The sequence below is a fragment of the Eubalaena glacialis genome, chromosome 15 (assembly GCF_028564815.1).
Source record: "Eubalaena glacialis isolate mEubGla1 chromosome 15, mEubGla1.1.hap2.+ XY, whole genome shotgun sequence".
NCBI classification, from domain to species: domain Eukaryota; kingdom Metazoa; phylum Chordata; class Mammalia; order Artiodactyla; family Balaenidae; genus Eubalaena; species Eubalaena glacialis.
The window spans coordinates 3,474,290-3,499,283 of NC_083730.1; the positions used below are offsets into that span (position 1 = coordinate 3,474,290).

General features: G+C 43.6%; 2 long non-coding RNA genes across 2 annotated transcripts in view; both read left to right on the forward strand.

Moving 5' to 3' along the window:
- The first annotated feature begins 350 nt into the window (after positions 1 to 350).
- The window catches only part of LOC133075717 (uncharacterized), a 92,494-nt gene continuing 67,850 nt past the window's right edge, over positions 351 to 24,994 (forward strand). Inside the window, exons 1-2 of the long non-coding RNA XR_009697395.1 lie at positions 351 to 427; positions 5,865 to 6,025. This is a non-coding gene — a long non-coding RNA (uncharacterized LOC133075717). The remainder of the gene's footprint in view (positions 428 to 5,864; positions 6,026 to 24,994) is intronic.
- Positions 19,375 to 24,541, forward strand: LOC133075715 (uncharacterized). The gene is made up of 3 exons (XR_009697393.1): positions 19,375 to 19,470; positions 19,911 to 20,058; positions 23,815 to 24,541. It is a non-coding gene; the product is annotated as an uncharacterized LOC133075715 (long non-coding RNA).

A 24,994-nucleotide genomic window follows, 5' to 3' on the forward strand; every position in this document is an offset into this window, starting at 1 on the left:
ACAAAGCACCGATGAGTCTATGCAGAGTCATGAAAACGTCCTGCTCACGAACAGAGATTTCAGTGCTAATCCCAGGTCAGAGGAGCCACTGGTCACCTTTTTAGGAAATGGTGACATTTTGATTATTGATACAGGGTCTTTCTAGGTTTTAGCTTCTTGACATCAAGATAGGGGCCTCCTGAATAGAGCCTTTCAATTTCTAGGGTTTAAACGATCTTTATGAAATCGAGGATCTTTGGAAATGAAGTGCAGTCAGCTTAGTTTGTACTAATTGAATTGTATCTCAAGTGATACTTGTCTGCAATCTTTAACAAATACTTAACAAGAAATTCTGTTCGTTTCCTAGAAACATACACCGGAAGGACCTGTAGAGGTCATTTTCTTCATCTCTTGGCTTCCGAGCAGACTTGGTCCTACCTTCCCAAAGGTAAGAGTTTCTGCGAGAGTTTCTCTCAAGTGTACCTGCAAATAGCGGGGGAGGAAGCTAGGGCCAAGGGCAGCCTTTCCTCCTTAATATGTGTCAGAAATCACGGCAACGTTCAGGAGTCACTTCTGTCCCCAGTGTTCTAACACCTTTTATTCCATGTTGTGCAACCTGCACGGGAGACCCGGGCCCTCACCAGCAGGTGGGTGACCGCTCGGCGCACCCCCAGGTACCTGCAATTCACCTGCTCTTCTTGACGACCTTTGGTGAGGCCTCATTTGCTGTTGCTGCTCCTTGGCCACGCCTTGCCTTGGTCACGAAGAGAGGAGTGTGGTTAGTCCAGAGGCAAAGGTGTGGCGGCCAGCGTGCGCGCGACAAGACCAGAGAAACAACTGTGAAAGTGGCATGAGATGCACGTGCTGAGCCCTCCTCCAGGGCTGACGCTATCACTCCACGGACCCCCTAAATAGCTTCAAACACAGCCGAGGGAAAGGATGATGCTGATGGGAGGCTCCACGGGGCAGCTGCAACTGCTCCTTGGTGACGCATCCCAAAGACCCCATTGTTCCCAGGTCTGTGTCCCTTGTCCCTTTGTGTCCTTTCTCTGTTCCTGGGGGAGCACATCTACCCCTAGACTCTGGGAGTGTTGTGAAGATGGCCGGCCGAGGTGCTGGAAAAGCAGCGGCGATGCTGACCAAAGTTTGCCGTGGGACCCCCAAGTGGATACGGCATCCGGAGAGCTTTCCTTGTGAAAGCAGGTTACGTCTCACAGATCAATAGCTTCTTCTTCACTGAATCTTCCTGAAGATGACTGAGTTATGGGGAGGGGAAAGAGCTTTATGAGACCTGCCCCAAGTCCGCTTGTGCAGGCCTCTCCCCACCGCAGCCCGGGATGCTGTAGGAGTCCTCATCCTCATTTTCTCTCGCTGTTTCTGCAACGGTGCTGGCTGCCAGGGGAAGCCTTGCCAGCTGTCAGCAGAGCAGGCAGGATGGAGAGGCCCGTAGCAGGCCCATCCTGCATCCTGCATCTTGCTGCCTGGGTCCAGCTGCTGGCTGCAGGACCAGAAGCCGTCAGTCACCTGTCAGCGTGGTTTCCTGCATGGCAGCATGATGGCCCGGCCTGGCCACTGGCCTTGGCTGCAGCCGGCTCGGGTGCTCTGCCATCATCGCTCACCACTATCAGCCACGGGCAGCCCGCTGCTGGGAACCAGGCTCTCAGAGCTGCTTGGTCCCAGGTGCCAGGGGCTAGAGGGACGCGGGTGCGCTTGGCAGCCGGGCAACTTAGGATGGCTGGCGGCACCCAGAGCCAAGATGGGCGCCCACTGGTTTCCCTGTGAAATTCTCAGCCCACCTGTAGATCAGCAGCAGGCTGGGGGGTGATGGATGGGGGAGGGAGAGAAGGAGGAGGGAGAAGGGAAGAAGATGGGGAGGGGAGGAAGAAAAAGAAAAAACACGTTTCTAATTTATTATTAGATTCTCACTTTTCTAATGCTGCTAAGTCATTTTGACCAAGGAAATTTTGTGTGCCTAAAGACCCAGAACCACATGCTCTGGGGACAAATTTTGTGAAAGAATTTCCCTGTAGGCATCACTCTAACAGCAGCGGGATGACAAGGAAGAGCTGGGGGCACCCTCCTTCCGCTTCCACATCTCCAGCTGCTGGAGGCTGGACCTTCAGTATGAACGGGGCCCCTGCCTCCGCCACATCTCAGGTGGCTGTGAGTCGAGATGTTGGACTCAACCAGCGAGTTCTCTCGGCAGGTCATCTTGATCTCTTACCACCTCAAAAACCCTTGCCTGTGTCTATCACCCCTCTGCCTGGGAAGCAGCTGTGTCTCACTCTTCTTTCTATGTCCTCTGGTTCAGGGCTTCCATGCCCGGTATCTAGGAGGCGCTCAATGGATGATTTTGCAACCAAAGTGAACTGAAATTGCAGGTATGGGGGAATATTTAAACCCTAAGCAAATATGCAGACACATTGCAGACCAGATCTCATCCCCGATACATGACTCTGTCAAAGCTCCAGTTCCTTAGCCTGACATCTGCGTGGTAAGACGCTTGTCAACATTTCCCATCTCGCTTTGCAGACAGAATCTTCTCAATACCCCTTTGAACTCTGACTTTGAACAACAGTTCATTACCAATGTGTCAGCCTGCCTGTTTGCCAAAAGATTAAGGGATGAGAAAGTGAAATTTCTAACTGATGCACTGAAACAGAAATACAGATCTGTGTGGCGGTACCCGGTCTCCCAAGAGAGCAGCTCATTGGGCTGGGTTTCCTCTGCTCTCGTTCTACATGGAAACATTTAAAAACTCCACTGAAGCATCACCTTCAAGATGGTTTGCCCAAATCTGGGGGCAGAACTGCATCCAGGAAACGGAGAAATATAGTCTGTGTTACCAACTGGAGAGACCCTGCCCGTCCTTTTGGAAACGCCCATTAGGAATAGGTTATGCCAAACTTTGTGCCAAAGAGAAACTTGAAAAAAGCCAGGGCTATAAAATGTTGGCTTGGAGGCAAAAAGAAGTAAGTTAAAGGAAGATATCATACGCTATTGATGACTTGACGCTTTACCCCTTTACCAAGACTCATCATGTCCTTCGAGTTTAGGCTGCACAAAGACTACATCTTGCATCTTTCTTTCTTTGTACTTTTGGTGCAGGAGCAGCACAGCCTGTGTGTGAACAGAGGTGAGAGTGCGTGTGCATAGGTCACAGACGTGCCGGGGTGCAGACCCTGCCTTCTGACTGCCTTGGACCTTCAGGCATAAGCAGACATTTCCATAGTCTGAGATCAACGAGTTTTCCCAGGAAATGGAGCTTCACAGGAATGAAGAGCAAGGGGCTTAATCTGATCACTCCTTTGAAAGAGTGCTTTATTATTTTTTTTACTTTTTCTTTTCTTCATCTCAGAGCTGTGTACCTTCTGTCTTACAAGATACGCTTTGCCTGAGGGAGCTTTGTGAACCGACAAAGGGCAGGGGTACGCCTCGGGGTATGGGCTTGGTAGTTCTGTAGGACAGTATCCTTCCAGTGAACCCAGCCTGCCTGTTGTGAAAGTGTCGTTTCAAATTCTTCCCTTGAAACGTGGATTAAGCAGTGTTGCTAATACGTGTTTGTCCCTGTGCTGTCAAACTTTTCACAGATTCTAGAGTCTTGGACAGCTTGATAGCCGGGTCCCCGGTCAGTGTTACTGCAGCCGTGTCGCCCTGCCTTTAAGGCACCATTTAGATTTATTTGAGCAATAGGGGTAGAATGATGCCTGGTTAAGGACAGCACGTGGTTATGTATATATCATCACGACTCACTGACATCCAAAGTGAACAGATGAAATGGACAGAATTTTCTCTCCAAGGAGCCATTGGCCTCAGGGCAACTGAGCTTCTGCCCGTTTCCCCAGCACACAGCTTGAGGAGCACGTCAGGGCCCTTCTGGTGTAGAAACTGGGCAGCCTGGGGTTGTTGCAGGGATCGATTTATTTTTCTTTCTTTTTTTAAAATACAGACCTAACAGCTCTTTAAACACATCACCTCTAGAATATTGTTGATCTGTATATGTTTCTCTAAGACACTCCCGCACTTTCATTCTCTCTCTCTTTCGGGAGCTGAGTATAATAAATAGATAATTAAACATCCTTTGCATCAATTTATGGCACAAGAAGATTGGACTGTACTTCGATAGAACATTTCCCAACAGTTTAATCCAACTCTGTTAGGAACTGCATTTTGATGAAATAATTTTAGGAGATTATCATCTGCTTCTATTTCCATGAAGAAAGGGAGTGGACTTAGCCATGTAGGACTGTGCTAGGTCTTCTAGGTGGTCCACTGAGACCGCACGCCAGGCCGTCTTTTTCTTTCCCTGTTAGCATCTCAGGACTTTTCCTAACATAGTTGTTTAAGATTTGCTTACTAATTGCATGGAAGAAGAGATGGATGAATAAATACTTATATGAGAAAAATAAGAGTGCAGGCTGGGATAAAAGCCTGCATGAGAAGGTTTTCTGGAGCCCTTTGTGACTGAAGGTTGATTTCAAATGGCCACGTGAGCGTTTAATACATTTTAACATCTTGAGATTCTGCCCACAAATCAACATTATTTTGAATCTTCACCTACCTATTAATTCAAGTCTAAATTAATTCTTACTCAAGGATGTTTCTACTCATGTAGTATTTGAAAATGCTCCCAGCCCAGCCGGTGGGATCAGAAGAGAAATTGAGAACGCAGATATTTAAGCCTTCAGACTATCACATAAGCGACTATTGAGAATCAATCTTGTGGGGACTTGTCTGAATTTAGCTTTCCTATTTTAAGTCCTTTTACCAGGACATTTTTTTCCCTGAATCTTTGTTTATTTGTGCCCTTTAATGACACATTTCTAACTGGGTACCGAAGGAAGGAGGGTCATTATTTCCTCTTTCCCAGTTTGTGTACCACTGATGTTCTTGAGCAGAGCTTTTGAGGTTTTTGGGGGTGCATTACAGACTGAGTGGATATGAGGCCTTTTGAAGAACAGTGGACATTGCCTCGCCACATGTGATGTTTAATGTATTTATCTTCATGTCTTTCCACCAGAGATAATTCATCTCAGTCTTTCACCCCAAAACATGTATTGAGCGCCTACGGCAAGCAAGGCTTAGAGTGTGTCACCACATCCCGAATTATATGGAAGCCCATGTGTTGACCACCCCCTATAACCACACACTGGACATTTTCACAGAGATCTGAGTCACCCAAAAATTCAACCCATGGAAAGGCTGACTCCTTGTTTCTTCCTTCCTCATGGCTGGGCCTTAATGACTTGCCCAGACCTCAAATGTGTTGGATGCATCCTTCTTTACCCATCGCCCTTGTTCAACACCTTGAATTAATCTTAGCATCTCCTTCCCTCTTTCTCCCAACAGGCAAATAACTTCAATTCACACTAATTCTTCTTTATCAGTGTCTCAAACATTAAATCCACCACCACTATCTGCAATCAGGCCCATAGTTACAGGTTCTCAATGCATTCCACATACCGTGGCCAGATTAATCCTCATTTAATGCCTTCATCATATCACCCCCTTATTAAGTTTTCAAAGGCTTTCTCTTGCTTGTGAGATAACGTTCAAAGCTCTTTGCTTTGAATTCAAGGGTTACGTTTTGCCCTGACTTCAGCCCAATATTACCTGAATTGACAGTGAGCTCTAATATTTTTTAAGCCCTGATATGTAATAGTTAAAAAAAAAAAGCTGGCTAAGTAAATGCTGCTGATAGCATTTCTGTTTCTACATCTTTGTTTTGGTGAAAATATTTTAGGGAGTCTTTTGGTTACATAAAGTTTCTGCTTTTTAAGTAAAGGAGTTTGAAAAAAATCAAGGAATTATACTGCTTGATATGATATCGTATTATGTTGTTTTTATGATGGATGGAGTTGTGTTTCTGCTGGTTCTTATCCTAGAGGCTGCACCAGTTCTTCCAAAGTCCAGAAGAATCGCAGAGGTCTAGAGGGATGGACAGTGTAGCCTGTGAGCACGATTCACAGAATACAGAAACACTGCAGTGGATTCCCAGAGGCACCAGAAGAACAAGCCTAGAAAGTCTGCCTTACCTTGGTATCAGGTATGGTGATTTAATCATTGTTATTTATAAAGTAAAAGGAAATATAAAACCCGGATGTGCAGGAGTCTGGGATGCACAGATTACATAACCTAGCTAATTTTTGCTCCCATGCACCCTCTACTGTAGCCAGAGTATCTATGCCCTTATTTTCGAACACGCCTAAAAGATGTTAGATTTTCTGACCTGGACGACTTTTCCTCTCCTCTCTACACAATTTTCCCATTTTCAAGGCTAACCTAGGTCCCAGCTCCTCCCTGAAGCAGGCCTGATATTGCCACAGGCTCTGAGGCAACACCCTGCAAGCAGGATGGCCAATCCTTGCTGGGGTCATGGAAAGAAGGGTGCATCTGGACCCGCTCAGTAGGCTGAAAGCTTTTCATTTAGGGAAGCAGTTCTTCTGTTGAATTGTTAACTTAGTAAATGTCTCAGAGTGGGATTACCAGGTCAGAGTGTGCATACTGTCGTAGCTCTGGACCATCATTTGGAGGATTAGTGATTTGGAATGGAGTTTGACATGGTTGAATGATCTATGATTTTGTAAACTGAAGTTCATTCTCATGATTTATGTTTTCTTGATACTCACCCCAAATACTTATCAATTTTATTATCACTGCAGCAATCATTATTACTATTTAGTCCATTCCTGCCTGTGGCGGGCTCACCCTGAGGTGATGCCCAAGGCGGCATGCTCTTGTACAACGCCAATCTGGAGTGTGGCGATAGCTGTGACTTGGTTCCAGCCAAGACAGTATGGCTGAGCTGATGGGATGTCATTCCCTTGACTAGATTCCGTCGTACCAGTCTCTATCTGAGCAGGTGGGACAGAGAGATTTTCCTGCTGGCTTTGGAGGTGTGAGCTGCATGCTGTGAGGGGTCGTGACTGCAACCTTCTCCTGGCAACTTGGGCTGGAGGGTACAGGATGCCCCACTCCATGGTTAGAGGTGGGTCCCAGCTGGTGCCTCTCTTCTCCTACATGTGGTGTCTCATCCTCCAGTAACCAGACGGCCTGCTTTGCATGGAGTCTCTGGGGTGTGTTTTCAATGGTGAGAGTGGAAATTGTTCTGAACTCAGCTCTGAAAACATCACTGCTGCTCACAGTATTCATCAGACCAAGTCAGAGAGCCAGCCTCTAACCTACGGGGCAGGGAGGTAGACCCCAAATCTTGCTGAGAACAACGCCAACTACATGGCAAAATCTGTGGACAGACACGGGGAGAGAGGTGTCACTGAGGCTGTAATTACAACAACCCGCCACAGCCAAGAGGAAGGCTCTGTAATTTTCCAGTAATAGTGAGGATTTGAGTTGAGATGTCTGCAAAAGAAATAATGGGAGAGAAAGGAATGAACTCAAGTTAGGGCAGAGAATTTGAATCCTGACTCCTTGTAGGGGACAAAGCCTACAGTCAGAGATGATTCTCCTGCATTAAATTTTGGAGTCTGGGAGGGTTTGGTGGTGTTATAAGAAACAGGGAAATCAGAACGACAGGTTTGCAGGGCATGTGGTGAATGTGCTCTAAGGCCTGTGAGTTTATGCTGCTTTAGGATCTCCTGGGGAAATATGTAATAATTATTTGAAAATAATAAGTCAAATATGGAGTGAAAGTTCAGAGTTAGAAGATAAAATTTGAATCTAACTGCAAAATCAGAGAAAGAAGTTGGTTTAGGAAAGAACCCTACATATGAGGGGCAGAAAAAAGACAAGCTACAAAAAAAAAAAAAAAAAAAAACGCAAAACCAAAAGGGCTCCAGATATCATTCCTCCAAAGAAGAAATACAGGTTGTCAGCAAGGACATGTATAGATGATCAACATTATTAGTCATTAGAGAAATGCAAATCACAGCCACAATGAAATTCTATGTCATATTCACTAGGGTGACAACAACAATAATAAACAGAAATAACAAGTATTGGCCAGGATGTGGAAAATTTGGAATCCTTATGCTTTGCTGGTGGGAATGAAAGATGGTGCAGCCACTGTGGAAATCCATTTGATGAGTCCTCAACAAGTTAAGCATGGAAGTACCATATGACCAGCAATTCCACTCCTAGGTATATATTCTAAGGATTGAACACAGGGACTCAAACAGACAAACACATGTGCGTGGTCACAGCAGCACTGTTCCAACTAGCCAAATAGTGGCATGATAGTCAACAAGTGGATAACCTAAATATCCGTCAACAACAGAGGACAGCTGAACAAAATGTGCTTTCCCCATACAGTGGAATATTATTCAGCCATAGGAAGAACGGAACCGCTGAGACAAGCTGCAGCGCGGATGAACCTTGAGAACATAATTCTAAGTGAAAGAAGCCAGACATAAAAAGTCACGTATGATTCTATTTATATGAAATACCCAGAACGGGTAAATTCATAGAGACAGAAAGGAGATTAATGGTTTTGGGGGGCTTGGGAGAGGAGGAGTTGGGGAATAACTCCTTTTTCCAAATGAGGGCTCTTTTCCACATTTATCTGTCTGGGGGTGAGGACGTGGACGTATCTCTTTGGGGGCCGCCATTCAAGCCACTGCAGGTGGTAATTGAGTTTCAAACAATGCTCAGTGGGCTCCTGGCCGTCCTTCCATCTGGGACTTGCTGGGCTACAGAGGCCAACAGCCCTGCAGAGAGGAAGCTGGCCCTTTCAGGCTGTTGGAAACCCACCCTCAGATGACTTATCGGGAAATGAGGCCGTTTCCAAACAGTTTCGTCAGTGTCAGTTTCCGAAACCGCATTTGGTTTTAGCAGTTCCCTGTGCTTTATAAATGTTAAACTCCTGGATTTACAACTGAGTAATAACTCTGTGGAGTGTCTCAGGGACCTGCACAGGATATGAACCAGGTCCAGTGACAGCAAGAAGCTTTGTGATCATCGCTCTGGGCCCTGCCATGATGCTGCCTCCCTCGTGAGAGCTCTCTGACAGCCAGAGGGCAAGGGTCCTGGCGGGAGGGGGTGGGGGGGAGGAGGGACAACTTCCGGGAGAGATGGCCTTAAAAAGTAAAGCCTCCGGACAAGGGGCTCACCTCCATGCACACACCTACACTCGCGCGTGTCTATGTGTGTGTTCTGTGTAGGTGGACCAGAGGTCAATTCTAAGGCCACCTGCAAAATAGGTTAGGTGTGCATCTAATCACCTTCCATCCCACTTTCCTGATGAGCTTTTATTTTCTTTGGCTACATCCCATTTTCTAGAACCTGGTGTCATCAACCCTCCAACTCTGAATGCTCCCCCTTATTCTTTCTTGTTAAAATCCCTTCTCCTACATCCCCTTCTCCAGGGTCCCTTCGATTTGACCGGAAGAGGGGGGATGGTAGATCAGACAAAGCAGCCCTCGGTGTCGTGTTGTCTCCACCCACATATCCTTCCAAGTCCGAAGATGTCCTGAAATTAATTAAAGATGGAGGGGGTCAGGGAGGAAATGACTTTGGCCACAAGTATATTTCAGCTGCCCTTCAATGTCAACAGAGCCCCTGCCATGCTGGCTGGGGAGCCCCCGTAGCCAGCAGGCACCTGTTTTCCTTAGTAACTACCTCCCGCCCTGTCCTACCGCTCTCCACATCCCAGTCTTCCTCACCTCGGAGCTCAGGAGGCCACTCTGTCCCAGCCAGGCGGTTTCGCTCCCTCTCAGGGTGTGATTTAGCCTCCCGGCTGTGATTTAATGCTAATGCCACCCGCGTCAGATGGGGCCATCCCGGAAATGAATGAGGAATTCGGAGAACAGCTCCAAGATTTCCCTGGGCGGCACCAAGATGAGTGGATTGGCTAGAAGCCGAGGGCCCCGCTCTGTGTCATTTGGGGAAGAATATCTCCTGACACTCCCCGTGAGCCCCCCAAAAGTCTAGGCCCTCTCAGAAGTACTGTGAAATATCTCAGTGATCACCGTGACTACTGGCTGCAGGATTGGAGAAGAAGGAATGTTATTTATGTATTTCTGCAGAGCCCACGCACGGTTGCAATTATGAGATAATCTCTGAAAAGTGGACTTGCAGGGTAGAAATTAAACAGCGACAAACAGCTGTTCAAGAACAATTGACTCCTGGTTGGATTTCTTTTTCTTTTAATATGGATGCTGTTGGGACCGACCCAGCTTCTCCTTGGTATTGAGTTCTCTCTCATGTGACTGCCTTGCGGGGTGGTGGGACGGGGAATGGATGAACACCGTTAACGTGAACCCCCACTGCATCATGTCAACGTGTGCTTGGTACCTGCCCAGGGCGGGCTTGCCTGGGGAAAATATTTCATTTACATGCTGGTGTTTAAAAAGGTAGCAATTCTGAGTGATGGAAACATGTGCTGGCTGCTTCTTACAGCCCCGGTATAATGTCCAGTAGATTGTGCTTTTGGGAATGAGTCAGGAGCTGGAGGACTGACAAAATGCTTGAACACATGATCCGATGTTTAGGGTACGCTATCTCATTTTTAATAGAACTTGTCCAGGAAAGTATTCCAAACAAGTTTCAATCGGCTGGCCTCCTTCTTGCAGCTGCGGGGATTCATATTCCAAACAGGTCTATAATTTAGGTCTCCAGTGCAATTTTGCTAACTTCCCCCTCCACCCCATCCCCTGGTCCCCTCTCAGCCATATTCCATCACACGCTCTCCTGTTTCCCTCTTCCACCCTCGCCCAGCCACACGCCCTTCAATTACTCCTCCTGTCTAAATGGAATGCTAGCAAGGATTTCTCAGTATTGCTGGTGGAGTCACGTTCTGGCTCCTGTTTAGTTTAACATTCTTAGGCGAAGTGGAGCTGGGCATGTGTATCTTTCCTGAAGCCACGTAAGAACTTAAGATGTCTTCAGATGTTTCTTGGGATGGCTTTATTTATTTATTTTTATGAGCTTGTCAGGAGGAGAGGAGGCTCTTAAAGACTGTGGGAATTTCCAGCTTTGCAGATGGCAGATCTTTTCCGCGGCTAACGTCATGATAATAATAATGAGATCGCTGATACGAATAATGACAGCCTTTTGATGTTGGAAAAGGCATCAAAATAAAGATAAACAAGGAATGGGGAATGAAAACAGGGTGAATATCAGGGACCAGGCTCTGAGAACTCCCTGATAAAATGGAGCAATTTACAAAACATTTATGGGGGCTTTTAAGAACTGTGAATTTGTCAAGTGTTATGAAGCAGCAAGCAGCAGGCAATAGAGAGAATGTCTTTAGAAAAAAAGGGCCCTGATGCTTGCCAAAAATCTTCGCAGGAGTTATTCCTAATGCTTTTTCCCCCTCAGCAATGTGAATGCAGATTTGGAAGCTTTTCTCTTTCGGAGTGAGCAGGGTAATTTAACGAGGTGTTTAGAATTATCAAATGTCTTTGAAATTTCCAAATATTCTATTCCTGAAAATAGCACATGAAATGGCCCAGGTATTATTCTTTTCTCCTCCCCCAGGCACTGTCCCTGCAGTGCTATTATCTTCGGCTGTGATTTACTTCAGCTCTCCCAAACAGACAACTGTCTGAACGATGCAGAGATGCGGCCAGCACCCTACCGGTCCTCACGTCTCTGAAACGGATGGGCAGCCATCATTCACCCGAGTTACTCCTGATGAAGAAAATGTATGCAATTCGGAATGTGTAACCCAGTTGCGGTAAACTAAATAGCACAGGGAACTAGCCACCCAGCAGCCAGAGAGAACCACGTTTGCAATTTTTCTGAGATTTGTCAGAATAGGGATGACTCCATCCAGGGGAGGTGATGGATGTGAAAATGGGAAATGGAGCCGCGAGAATGGAAGGCTGCATTATTGCCTTTGCTTCCATGCCTGTGGCTTTTACTCTGTAATTCAAGAAGATGTTCATGGGGAAGGTGTATGCTGAACATCCTTCAGCCCAGGGCCACCATTTTGCACATTTCCAAGGGCTGCCTTTTGCATCAGGGTGCCCTTGAACTGTGCCCCCTGGGGTGCTGGCCTGGCACTGCCACATCCGAGTGGCCCTGCTGCAAATCCACTCTGAATCAAAGTCGTTAGAGACCTGCAAAAACCTTCTCCCGTTAGACTTTCAATATGCACTTTTCATGTGATTGGTGTTGTGTGTCCACTGCACCCACATCTTGGGCTGTGGTTTGTAATACGACACTGAGACACCGAGTGACCTACAAGGGCTGCTACCTGGGACCACAGGTAATCCTGCTCTTCTCTTCTTATATAAACGGTGGCTTCATCAGAGAGAAACAGTCTAAGGTCTGTGCTGCTCTTTTATGACAAGTTCGTTATTGTCATATTGTCACCGTATTGTATGAGAAAATGTCAATTGGGAAAAAGCTCTGTAGCTTTTTCAAAGTTCTTTCAAGGGGTCTCCCTTACATTGATTCTTAATCCCTCAACACTTATAAGATCATTTCTCATTATTAAAAATGCCCCAGACCACTTCCTGCCTGGACGTGGCAGCTTAAGGCCCCAGGGCTCGGTGGTCACCTAGTCCTGCCCTATCATCTTGTCCAGGGTATCAACTATTAATTCCTGACAGGTCTCTAACTTAGCTCGAGGCTGACCTGGTGTCTCTGGATTACATCACACTGCGTCAAAACTTTAGGGTCAATTTTTGATCGAAGAAATAATTGTTTAGGTGTTGATCCTCAAGGAGGATATTTTAATTTAACTGAGACCTTCAGAAACTTTACAGAGTGGTCCTCCAACCTGGCTCGGGTCAGGACCTCCAATGTGCAGGCTCAGATTTTTCAGGGTCCCAGAGTTCAAGGACGCTGACACAGGTGAACACATCTCACAGGAGACGGACGGAGGAGACCAGCCAGCCAGTGCATTAATTTACAGTGAGTAATAGAACTGTCAGGTAGACCAGATGTTCGCTTCATCCTGACCGACACATTCTCTCCCTGTAGGCAGGCTACTTGGGAAGTCAAACAATCAGAAGGGTGCCTGGGGAATGGGCCATCAGAGCAAGAGCACCGAGTTTGATTATTCCAATGCCCAGCTACATAATACCGTGCACCCCTTAATCAGAGTGGACACTGAGTCCAAAAGACAGGGGCCCACTTCCCAGATCAGTACTTAGCTGAGTTGTGCAAAACTCTGCCTATATAACTCTCCTCACCGTGCTTCCAGTTTGGACCTACTTCTTATACCTAGGTTTCTCTCCCTCCACCGCAGCAGTGTGTTTATAAGGGTGCTATTAATTCTTGCCAGACATGAGAGAGATCTATCTCACTGATGGGGTTTTGTTTTGTTAGGCTGTGATTGTGCTGTGTTGATTGCATGTTGAATTCTCAGAGAGAAAGCTGAGGCCAAGGTTCTTGAAGGGCAGCCCTGTGCAGACTCCGTGTATTATACCAAAACAAACCCCCCCCCCCACCCCGGGGATCTGTGTTGGGTCCTTTCCATTCCTTATTCCTTTATGACCACAGGCTTTGTTCAACCTCAAACGTTTTCTGTGCCAACTTCCCCTCATCTGTGTCATCAGAGAGGCAGCAACTTTCCTGCCCTTCTCCCAGGCTCGTCCTAAGGATCAGATGGCAAACACAGCAAAGCATTGTGGAAGCTGTGCAGACAGAAAGGATGCTGACGTTTTCTGCTGCTGTGCTCAGGTTGATTGTCTTGATCTCGAAGGTCTCTGTCGAACCTCAGGTGGACGTGGGAAGTCACGCTAAAACAAGTTCCCCCACAAACCCATCTCCACAGAGTTAGCACCTTGTGTGTTAGTGAATCTCCCTACACAGTCTCGCTGGGCAGAAGCCTATCTTTGATTTTGGTAGAAATGCCTCCAAGATTTAATCAAGGGTGGCACATATATCTTCCATTCACCAACACCCCAGTGTACACAAATGTTAGTTGGTTAAGAAAGAGTAGCCACAAAATTAAAAAAATATACATAAATATATTTCATACTATGCATAAATATACCATATATACACAGTATGTAATATATACTTACAGTATATATTTCTTAAGTAAGAATTATACTGATATGACTTTGTAAAGACTTACCAACCAGCAAAAAAACATTGTTTAATAATGTGAATCACTGCCAGCTTTATTCTCAATAATTCATGGTTTAGGTCTTTAGACTTTGATGAGAAAATAGATAGAAGATGACAGATGACCAGAAAAGCAGCGGCTACGTTTGCTTAGGTTTGGTTAGTAGGCTTACGCCCAATGTGCACATTTCTCCTAAAACCACGCCTGCAGTGAGGGCAAACATTCTTTTCTGGTACTCTTGAGGGAGTGGTGGTTAATTCCTCCCCTTTTAGGAAAGGGGCTGGAGGAGAGCCAGGGCTTGCGCGATTGTTGGATGGGAGACCTGGCCCTCCTTCCACCAAGGGTGGCCTCTGTGGGGCTTGCCCCACCATCTGGGAAAACTTTGCTGACCATCAACCCAGACGCCACATTGTCCAGAGCATCACCATCAGGCCTGTTTCACTCCATCTAGCGTTGGATGGGAACCCACCCACTACACTGGTCACCTGAATACCAGCTTTCACAAAAATTCCACCGGGAGATAAATAATTAGACACGCTAACAACCGCGGAAAGTACTGACGAGGTTGTTCAGACCCCTAATTGGAAGCCGGAACAGGATCTGTTCCTCTATAATTAGCATCTCACACGCAGCTTTAAGCCAGTCACGTTCAGCTACCTGCTTGCTCTCACCTTGCTGTCTATTCCGTCGAAAAATGGAAGGGAATGCCGGGCCTGCCAGGGCTGAAGAGAATGTGCGGTGCAATATTTTGTGAGCCTCATGTATCTGCGACTCTCATTAATTAAAAAGACAGCTGTTACCCTAAAAAAAAAGCACAATTCATTTAGTGACAGATATTTTAAAGGCGTACGCTAATTTCAGGCTTTTCATCCCAAGAAAGCATAACCCGGAAAAGAGATGGTGTTGTAGTGAAATCTATGAGACAGCTGATTTCTGAGCAAGTGAAGGAGAAGGGTTGGTGAGCCTTCCTCCCAAGACCCGACATGTGCGTGAAGGGCCCGGGACCAGTCCTGGGGAAGCATGACAAATCGCTTCCCTGCTATGGTACAACCCCCTTCCTTGAGGAACAGTTGTGTCCTAGTCTCCGCTATGGAAGACCATCAAAGCCTTTTTTGACATGGTAGCACATGAAACAGTGAAGACGGTGCAGAAAGATGCTGTCTTGTACCTAATGACCTTGTACTGAGAGGGGAAGAGAAACAGCTCATTAGAGTGATTTAATGTGGTATTTTGTTAAAACTAAATCAAAATAATCTGTGGAATGTGGCTGAGATTCATCCGAACTTGAAACACACAAGACTGCACTTTATCTCTTTGTTTTCATGTTGCAGCTAAATGGAATTCTAAATTTGAAATACTACAGAACAGGATGCTTTCCAAATTAAAAATAAACAAAAAACAAAAACAAAAAAACCCTCCAAATAGGCTGACGATTTTGGGATAGGTGCATTGCAGGAAATAAACAAGACTCGGCTTTACATGTGAAGCTGCAGTATAAACAGAACCAAAAAGATCGAGAGAAAAAGATACATGCATGAGATGGGGGAGGGGAGAGAAAGAATATTTCAGAAATAATACCTAGAAAAATAGTTCACTAATTCTCAGAGGCTCAAATGAGCCCTGTTTTCAGTACAGTTACCTCTTGTTTTCTTTTGGAAGGAATTTTACTGTGCCGTTTCCCTCATCTCTTCTGAAAGAAAAAGCTTAGAGCCTCACTTGCAAATTGCCAGTAGGGAAATCCTTGATCTTTACCTCTCTTGAGATTGTCAAAACATCCAAAAGCTGGAATCTGTGCTTTATGAAGTTAATGTTTTCTGGAAACTGCAGTGTTACAAAACGCAATCTTCCCCCACCCCCTTACAGTAGTTTTTGAGAGGATGCTGAAACTCTCCGAGGTGAAAAGGAACCTGCTTACCTGAATGCATTTGAAATCTCTGTTCCCAATTCTTTCTCCTGTTTGTGTGCACCCTTGGGTAGAACCCCTGTCTATTTGTTTAACCTCGGCTCAAGTGGACAACGCCAGGTGAGTGAGTGGGTCAGTGCAATTGCCCCTAGAGGAGGAGATACTTCTGATTTGTACCCTGAGGTCTGCAGCTTGTTGATTTCATTCTATCTAAAATATCATCCAAAAATATGTTGAATAGGGCTCTTCATAGCAATGCAAAGCAGTGGATGTTAATGTGCAGTGGTTTCAGGCACTCTCCTGGTGCCTGGCTTTTAACTGAGCACTGTTAATGTGACTTATTTTTACCATGAATTAGCTGTGCTAGTGAGTCTTCAATACCTATGAAACAAGGGGAGGCACATTCTGTAAGAAAACTTCATTTATATATGTGTAAAAAAATAGAATTCCATCTTTCTGCTGACATTTTCCTTACATCTACTGACTTTCCTTTGGGGATAATATAGTCCAAAGTAGAGTAAAGTAACAACAGAAAGACTCTCACTTTTGTCAAAAGTTAGGTTTCCTTCACATCCATAAAAAAGCATATCACATTTTAAGTTGCCAGTATGAATGAAATGAGGCTTATTACCTTATGTTTGTGCATGAAATTTTATCTAACGCTGTGCATCTCTACCTCTGTCAAATGTGTGTAGACCACAGGGTTTGTGCCCAGGTAACTGGTTATCTGAGAATTCAGATCCTGGGTCATTCACACCCTGGGATGTGAATGACCCAGAACTGTTAAGGAGCATTTCAAGGTCATGCCTTGTCATAGATGCCTCAGGAATGTAAGGCTTACTGATGACCGAGGGCACAAGAAATAGAATGTCTCAAAATTTCAGAGAAGTCACGGGAAGTCACCAACTTGGAGGTTCAGGTTGAACTGACCGTTTCTTCAATGAGTCAACTACTAGACATTGAGCTTGACAGATCACGGAGGGCAAACATGATCACTTCTGGGAGTCATCTTTCCATAGTTGGTGGACTGCCACCTCAGAATCACACGTGTCACCTGGGTAAAATGTGAATTTCTATACCTCACCCCAGATCCCAGACCTATGCATTTTTATGTGGTCTCTGGATCATTCTTAACCACCCTCAAGTTGGAGAACCTTGCTGTCTTCCAGGAAGAGTGTTTATGAACAGCAGATTTTTAGGAGAAGAATCAGGAAATAGATGTCTGGGAAGGCAAGATGATCCAGAGCTGATGAAAGATTTTATAAAGACAGATAAAGAGGAATATAAACAAGGCAGATGTCCTTGAATAAAGCAAATGGATCGTAATGTGGGGAATTAGCGTTGAGATAAGAGAAGGGAGACATTTTAACATATTTAGTAATTTGAAAGAAAGGTGATGCTGAAGTATCGTGAAATGAAGATTATTTACAAATATTTTTCAATTTTCACAGAGCAGCAAGAATTTTAATGCCATGTGGATTTTCTTGAACCTGGTATGTTAGAGTAGCATCTCTTATCAAGATGCTACTCGTAATGTCCCCACCAGCAAGGACTTTTTCATCCATTTTGGAGCAAGAATGCCTCCTACAAAATGGAAAATAGGCTCCAGCAATGAACACCCTCCTGTCTATCTGTGAGGCTCCTCAGCGCCTACCAACTGCCCAGAATCAACACAAAGATTCCTAAATGGCCAGGACACATAGACACATGGTTAAGCAGGGACAGAGAATGGGATAGGGCTAGGAAGGTCATTTCAGGTGGGACGCTTGGCCATATGAGGGCTGGCAAATGGCAAAATGGGAGTTCTCTTGACATCAAAGTCAGCAGGTACTTCCAGGGGGCAGAGCCAAGGCTGCCAGACCCCCTCTGCTCCGGCCCCATTCTTTCTTTTGGGACTTCCACCCTCCTTATCTCCCACACAGACTCAGAGCCAGCAGGAAGGTAGTGTGGAAACAGTTCTCCTCCTGTTAGAATCGTACCACTGCTAAAGGAGGCATTCACTGATTGCACCCAGGGTCCAGCCATCAGCCGATTCCTGTCTCTTCAAAAGTTCAGTAACAAATTGCAAGTCAAATGTGATGCTCCTGAAAATGGGCTTGTCTGTGATTTTTCTTTGAGAAAAAGCTTTCCAGGCAGAGTTTACAAAGGGCAGTTACTTTAGGCATCGTCCCTGTCTGCACTGGGCTCCCCCTCGTCTGAAACACCCCAACCTTTGGCTGGTTTCTCAAAGGCTCTGTGGGACCGCTTGTGAGACTGTCCTTGAGGGCAGGAGCAAGGGACTGGCCTGGCTTTGGAGCCCCACCCTTTGTCTGACAGTCACATCATTGATGGTGAGCAGATGTCTAAAATACTACATTTCACGATTATGTTCACCTTTCTGTAGTTGTAGGTATTTTTAAATGGGAATTTCCCCAAGGAAGGAGTTTTGAGAAGCTTATTTAAAATTCTGTAATTGTAAACCAGTGCTTTAAACACTTGTGATGAAGAATATTCAACTCCTGGGTTTTCATGGCTGGAAACATTTGTTCCCATAAGTCAAACCTGCCTGCTGGGTCACCAGCAATGAGGGCAAGTCTCTGTGGGACCGGAGCTCTCTGTCCGAATCATCCTTCATCCCATCGTATTCTAGTGTGAAAGCTACTGTCTCAGCGCGACCAATTCCTAGTGAGATTTTTGAGGACCCTAGAATCTTCTGCATGATCAGAACCCTAGGACTTCAGATAAATTTTCCTCCCAGTTAATATCTTGAGCAAAAAAAGAACAATTTCTTCACTGTCTCCAGTTGGCCTGGTCATGAGAACACAAAGTCGGAAATGTGGCTATTCCCCTGACCCACTTTTTCCTGTAATTGAATTCCCATGCAGTTATTTTTTAGATGGTTGGCTGTTTTACATTTGTTAATGATATTTGTTGCCATCTTTGAAGTGGCCGGACTAATTCCTATGTGGTTTATTAAAGGTTTAGCAATACTGTTTGAATAAATTAAAATGGGGACTGCTTTTTCAGTCAGGCTCATTCTCAATTCAAAACCTCAGTATGTGCCTTGAAAATCTGAAATTCATTTAACTTAAAGAAGAGACCATCTTGAACATCACTTGTTAACAATATTTTAAAAATCCATATAAAAATGATAGAAAGGAAATAAAATGAAATCTATTTCTGTGGAAAGGTATTCAGTAGTATGTGCTTAAAAAAATCTAAGATACCTTAAATAGAGTCATCAAAAAACAGACACTAAAAATTTCTTGGTTCCTAACTTCAGATCATAATATTCTAATTTCACATCATTATGTCGAAATTAGAGCTATAAACATTGTTAATTATAATTTCACATCAAGCCCACACACATTAATTTGGGAGTTGATGTCATTTCTGGTATATGGCCCACATTTGTATCTTGAAGAGTTTCCAGTTACATGTTTATCTTTATCTTGGAATGTGAGAGGAGTCATCTCAGTGTGCAGATAAATACGACAGAATCTAGGTCAATACTGGGCTATTTGTGTATCTCATTGTTCCTACTAGGGACCTATTTAATCTTACTTTCTTGTACTGCTGAAGGAATATAATGCAAAGCTCAATGCCGTAGGGCCAGGGAAGGAGACAGCGGGTAAGTTACTGTGGGTTCCCGAGCTATTGCTCAACGGTAAGAATAATCATGATAAAAATGATCACTTTAAAAGTAACTGCTGATTATTCTTACGTGACTTAAAAAAGAGAGGCACAGTATGAAGTGTTTTGTAGGCATTGCCTTGTTGAACTATTATAACAATCAGATGAGGAAGGAAATATTACTGTTCCCATTTGAGAGGGAGGTTCATTAATCAGAGTGTAAGTTCAATGAGAGCAGGGCTTTTTGTCTGCTCGTTGACTGCTGACCCCTGGGTCCAGGCATGTGAGGGGCACTCACTTATCGAAGAGTTGTCCCTTGACAAACAAGTACACTCGTGCCGAGCCTCACTAGCACGTTGGTTTCAGTCTCAGGAATCTGACTGGAAATCCCAGAGCTGGGATTCTCCTGGTCTTATCTCAATGGGCTTTTTCTTTCAGGAGCCAGAAGAGTCTTTGCTATTTTTCCTCAATGATGGCAGTTGGCCTCTTTTCCACCTTGATCTGAGAGCATTAAGGATTGAACTGTGATGTTCCTCTCCGGGGATTAGTAAACAATAGCCCTTTTTCTCTCTTCTAGTTCCACTAGGTAAGTGTCATTGTGAAAACGAAAGCAAACCAAGTGTAATCATTATAGCTAATATTTATTGACCATCTATTATGAACAAGACACCATGCTGTGACTGTATTTTACACATAAGATGATTTAATTTCTTCAACAACACATTTGATCCTCTTGCTGATATTTGGAGACCAACATTAATCTCCATATGCAGGTGAGGAAATTGTGCATGGGGAGATTAAGGAGTTTCCAGAGTCACCAATTTGACCAGAGCTTGTGTTCAACACTAAGCTTATGTTCTTGGTCCCCCAGTGCATTCCCTTCCAATGCAGTGTATTACATGTCCAAGTGCCCTATCTTGGGTCCAAATCACTATTTTTGCATGTTCTGATGATATTTTGTCTAAACCTTATTCCCAGTTTAGGGAATCATGGGTCTGAGGAACAAAGTTCTATCTGACATCAATTTTTTTGGTTCCCAAGAGTAAAATGATCAATAAATCCTATATTTATTATGTTCTTTCCAGTTGGTAACTAGGAACCATATTCTAGCTCAGTCATACCTCTTTCTGAACACCTTCGAGATACAGTCCTGCAATAACAAAATCTTGTGGGTCAGTCTAAGAAACCAAATGAAATTTTAAATGAAATTCCTGAAAAAGAAGTTAACAGAAATGTAATTTTGCAAGGATGTAGTTTCACTTCCAAGTGTAGAAAGGGGTTAAGAGGAGAATCTGGCCACTCAAATTTAGGATTGCCAGCCAAGGATAAATGTACATTGATATGTTTGTCACCATTCCTGAAGGAATATGTGCCATTCAAATCTTAAATTTAGGAGGAGTGTTTAACATTTTCAAGGCACTTATTTAAATATTTATACAAATTCTCTTCCACACATACCACTACCAAATTATGATATTTATAGGTAAAAGATGGCTCAGATTGCTTTTTGAAGGAGCACATTAATTTAATCTTGAACGTGCAGTTACAATTCAACATTTTTCTAGAGCAAAAATTGAAAGTATAATAAAAAAGATACATTTTAATTATAACTCAAAAAAGCATGGTGATGGCAGTGCTTGATAATTACTCAAGTCTATTTTAGAGATATACAAGTACAAGCCATGCAAACATATTTAAACACATCTTTCCTACTATATATAAAATGCTAAGTAGTTTGCAGTATGTAAACACTATCAACTACAGTATATTCAGTGTAATTAGGCTACAGAAGCTAACATTTAGCAGAATATCTTAATTTATGCTTGAGAACAGAAAGATGAAAACAAAAATCAGATGAACACCAGATTTCTTTGCATTCTCTTTGAAATAGATGTCAATATTTGCTAAAGTACAAATTAGGCCACAAAGATGAAGAGATTTTGCCTTCAGGGCAATGGGAATCCAAGAAGTCAGGGAAGGGTGACTACAGAGAGTGGGGACATCCTTCTCCTATGAGATCTTTGCAGGGGCCACGTTCAGGCTTGGTTTAAGTTCAACTCTAGCCTGTCCAAATCAATTGCAAGACTTTTTATCTCTCTTCCTCTCTTTCCTTTCCTTGCTTTCTTCTTTTTAAGTCCTGTAGTTTTTGATTACAATTCTAAAACTAGGCAAATCTTTGAATTGATGAACATTTGGTTATCTTCCCATAGTTTCTGTCAATTTCAGTGCTACAATTTTGGAATTTTTTAACCACCATGGTTTCCACACAAAGACCAAACTAAAAGGCAGCCAGTAGGGCTGTAAACATAATTATTTGACCATAGGGTAGAGGATTAGCAAATTAGCAGCTGTGAACATCATGTGAACAAGGCTGCTCTAGTGAACGATCATCTTCATCAGTTTCACCGTAAAGAGAAGTCTTAGTTTGTCATAATTAAGGAGATTTGATGGTATCATTGAAAAGAACAAATCACAGAGGCTGAGCCGAACAGTCTTTCCCCAGACCGAGAACACCAATTAGCCTGGTTATTCGTCTTCTTGTTGATTGAGACCTAATTCACCCATAGTTCCTAGAGGTTAAGGGACGTTTATGGAGCTTGCCATCTGCCACGTGGTCAATGGATGGCTCAGCGGTTCAGTCACGCCTGTGATTTAGTGGGTGTTTGAAGCTTAAGTTCTGCAGGGTTTGTAACTAAAGTCACAATAAGTCTGTTTTATTCATTAGGTCCACTCCAGAACCTGTTTGTTAAATTCATTTTTGTATAATCATGACCAGACTTAAACTTGGGATTAACGTGAAGTAAATATTGTTTTTTGACAGTAGGGATATTTTTCAGTCTATATTATCAAATTTTTCCCTGGTAGGGTACCATTTTATGTGTCTCTTGAGTGTCCTACAAACTCCTTCTCTTAATGGTGTATTCATGGGGAAATTGATATGTTACTGCGTCGGTACTCCATGTGCTATTATAATGTTTGAGGGCTGTAAACCATTTTGAGCTGGTGGGGGGGGGTGCGGGGAGGGGGGCGGAGAGTGCTGAAGTCTAACTAGGGTAATATAGCCCTACTAATTATTTTGATCTCATTAATCTAATTAAATTGCAGCTAGATATAATTTTGTACTTGCCATTTGTCTACATTAACATTATGTAAACCTATTCTGCCTGCCCATGCATTTTATATGCAGTATTTTCTTTAGCACCTCAAGGACTTTGGGTATTAGAGCAGGGTAGAATTCATTTCAACAGCTTAGTGAAATAGGATATTGGATGACTAGGAGGGATGGGAAGATGAGCAACAAAGAAAATGTACTTATTGTTATAGCAAAAGATTTCAGAAATTTGCAAGGACAGATATGTCCAGAGGAGAAAATTCAGTTTTTCATCCCCACTCCATCCCCCATACTTTTTTTGCTGGTCTCTGTTGAGCTTGCAGCATCTGTTAGGATAATCTCGTTTTATTGTTGATGGAAGGTAGAGCATTCATGTGACAGCTAGGAAACAAAAGATTTCGTATATTCTCTCTCTATATACATATATATGTATGTATATATATATATGCATATATGCATTATATTACTATGTTTTGATTAGCTGGGAAAACCTAAAATATTTAGATATTTTAAACTAAACAGTCAACAATTAAGACCCTTATTGGAAAAAATGGTTGATGGTGTTTCAAATTTATCAAAATTAAATATTTACAAATATCAAAGTTAGAATTTTACAAACATGAAAATAATTGCTAATATGAATTACAATATGCTACGTAGTAAATATTAATCATTTAAGTCTTCCTTAACCCCATGGTATGGGTACTAATATCGTCCTCATTTTGAAGATCAGGAAACTGAGGCACAGACTTTTTAAATAACTTGCCAATGTCTAGGCTGAAGCCACAGAACAGCAATTAGAACCCAGTCTGACTTCAAAGATGAAATAATCTGAGCTCTTAAACACAAAGCTATGTAGCCTCAAAACAAAACAAAATCTGTTCTTAAAATCCAGAATATCAGAACACTGAGACACTCCTCAACTTTTCTTTAAGTGAATTCCACCAGAAAATAAACCAGTATGGAAGAAGTGACATAACCTGAAAACTTAAAGTGTTTTAAGAATGGTTTACGGTGGCGGAGGTGAGTGGAAGTTGGTCGGAGGAAGTTACTTTATTGTTTTTAGGAATACTGTGACTTGAAAAAAATCAAGTTGTCTTAATGCCTTATTACTATAAAATGACCTAGTCGTTGTGTAAGCATGTGGGTGTTGGGGGTGACGGGCATCACTGGCGACAGAAGCTGTAAGAAAAGAGTGAAGCAGATATTGAAGTGTAACAATTCCTGCAGATATAACGCAGATGGGAGCAGATGAAAATGATATCCAGCACAGCCTTGAAAACCAGGTCCCGAAGGAAGGAAACAGCCTCAAAGGAAGTTAATGGAAGCGAGGAACTGCACAATCCACCTAGGAAAAGGATGGAAGAGTTTAGGCTATAAAACCGAGAGAGAAAATACTTCATTTGAAGTCTCGTTTTTCTTTGCTGATGGATGACGTTCGTGGGAATTTGAGGGGCTCGGCTCTCCCAGGGCTGGATGAACAGAGGGTCCACAGTGGTGTATCAGGTGTCTACTGCTGGTGGTTACCCGCCACCTGGTGGCTGACGAGGACCACTTGCTCAGCGAATCCGAGTCCAGCTATTCTCAGCCCACTCAGGATGGCTCGCGAGCGCATGCAGTAAGTTGGTGGGTAGATCAGGTGGAGACTGCGACGGTGGAGAGGATTTCTCTCACACATGTCGTGGTTAGCTGAGTTTTAACTGGGGTGATGAGACCACTGAGTGACAGATCTCTCACCCCCAGTGGGCTGGCCCAGGCTCGATCTTGGGACCACAGGGCGAGGTGGTGAGGATGGGGGAACTGCAGGGCTCTTGAGCTCAAAAAGGGCACATCTCTTCTGCCACATTCTATCCAGCAACGCACATCACTGGGCTAAGTGATGCTTTGACTTCTGTTACCTCAAGATAGAATGCACTTTCTTTTCCACGGCCCGTGGAACATTTACCAAAATTGTCAAGTTACAGATCACAAACACAATCTCAATAAATTGCAAAAAATGAAAATGGAAGACATATTGGTAAATGTGCACAAACATTTGCTGTATTAAATACTAACGAAAATTAATAGAATGTTTAAAGAGCAAAAGAATCCTCAATTCCCTTCATTGTGTGAAACAAAAAAATGAGTGACTTTACCCATTGGATAAGAAATGCAAATTAAAACTACACAGAGCTTTATTTCTCTGCTGTCTGGCAAAATAACCCAAAGTTTGAGAACATACTGGTGAGGAGGTTGTGGAAAAATGCATTTTCATATACATGGAATTTATAGAGATAATCTGTCACTATCTAACAAAATTACATATACCTGTACCATTGACCCAGCAAAACCATCTCTAAGAATCTACCAGGAAGATACACATCTATAAGTATGAATGAGCTTGAATGCAAGGTCATACAATTTTGTAAAT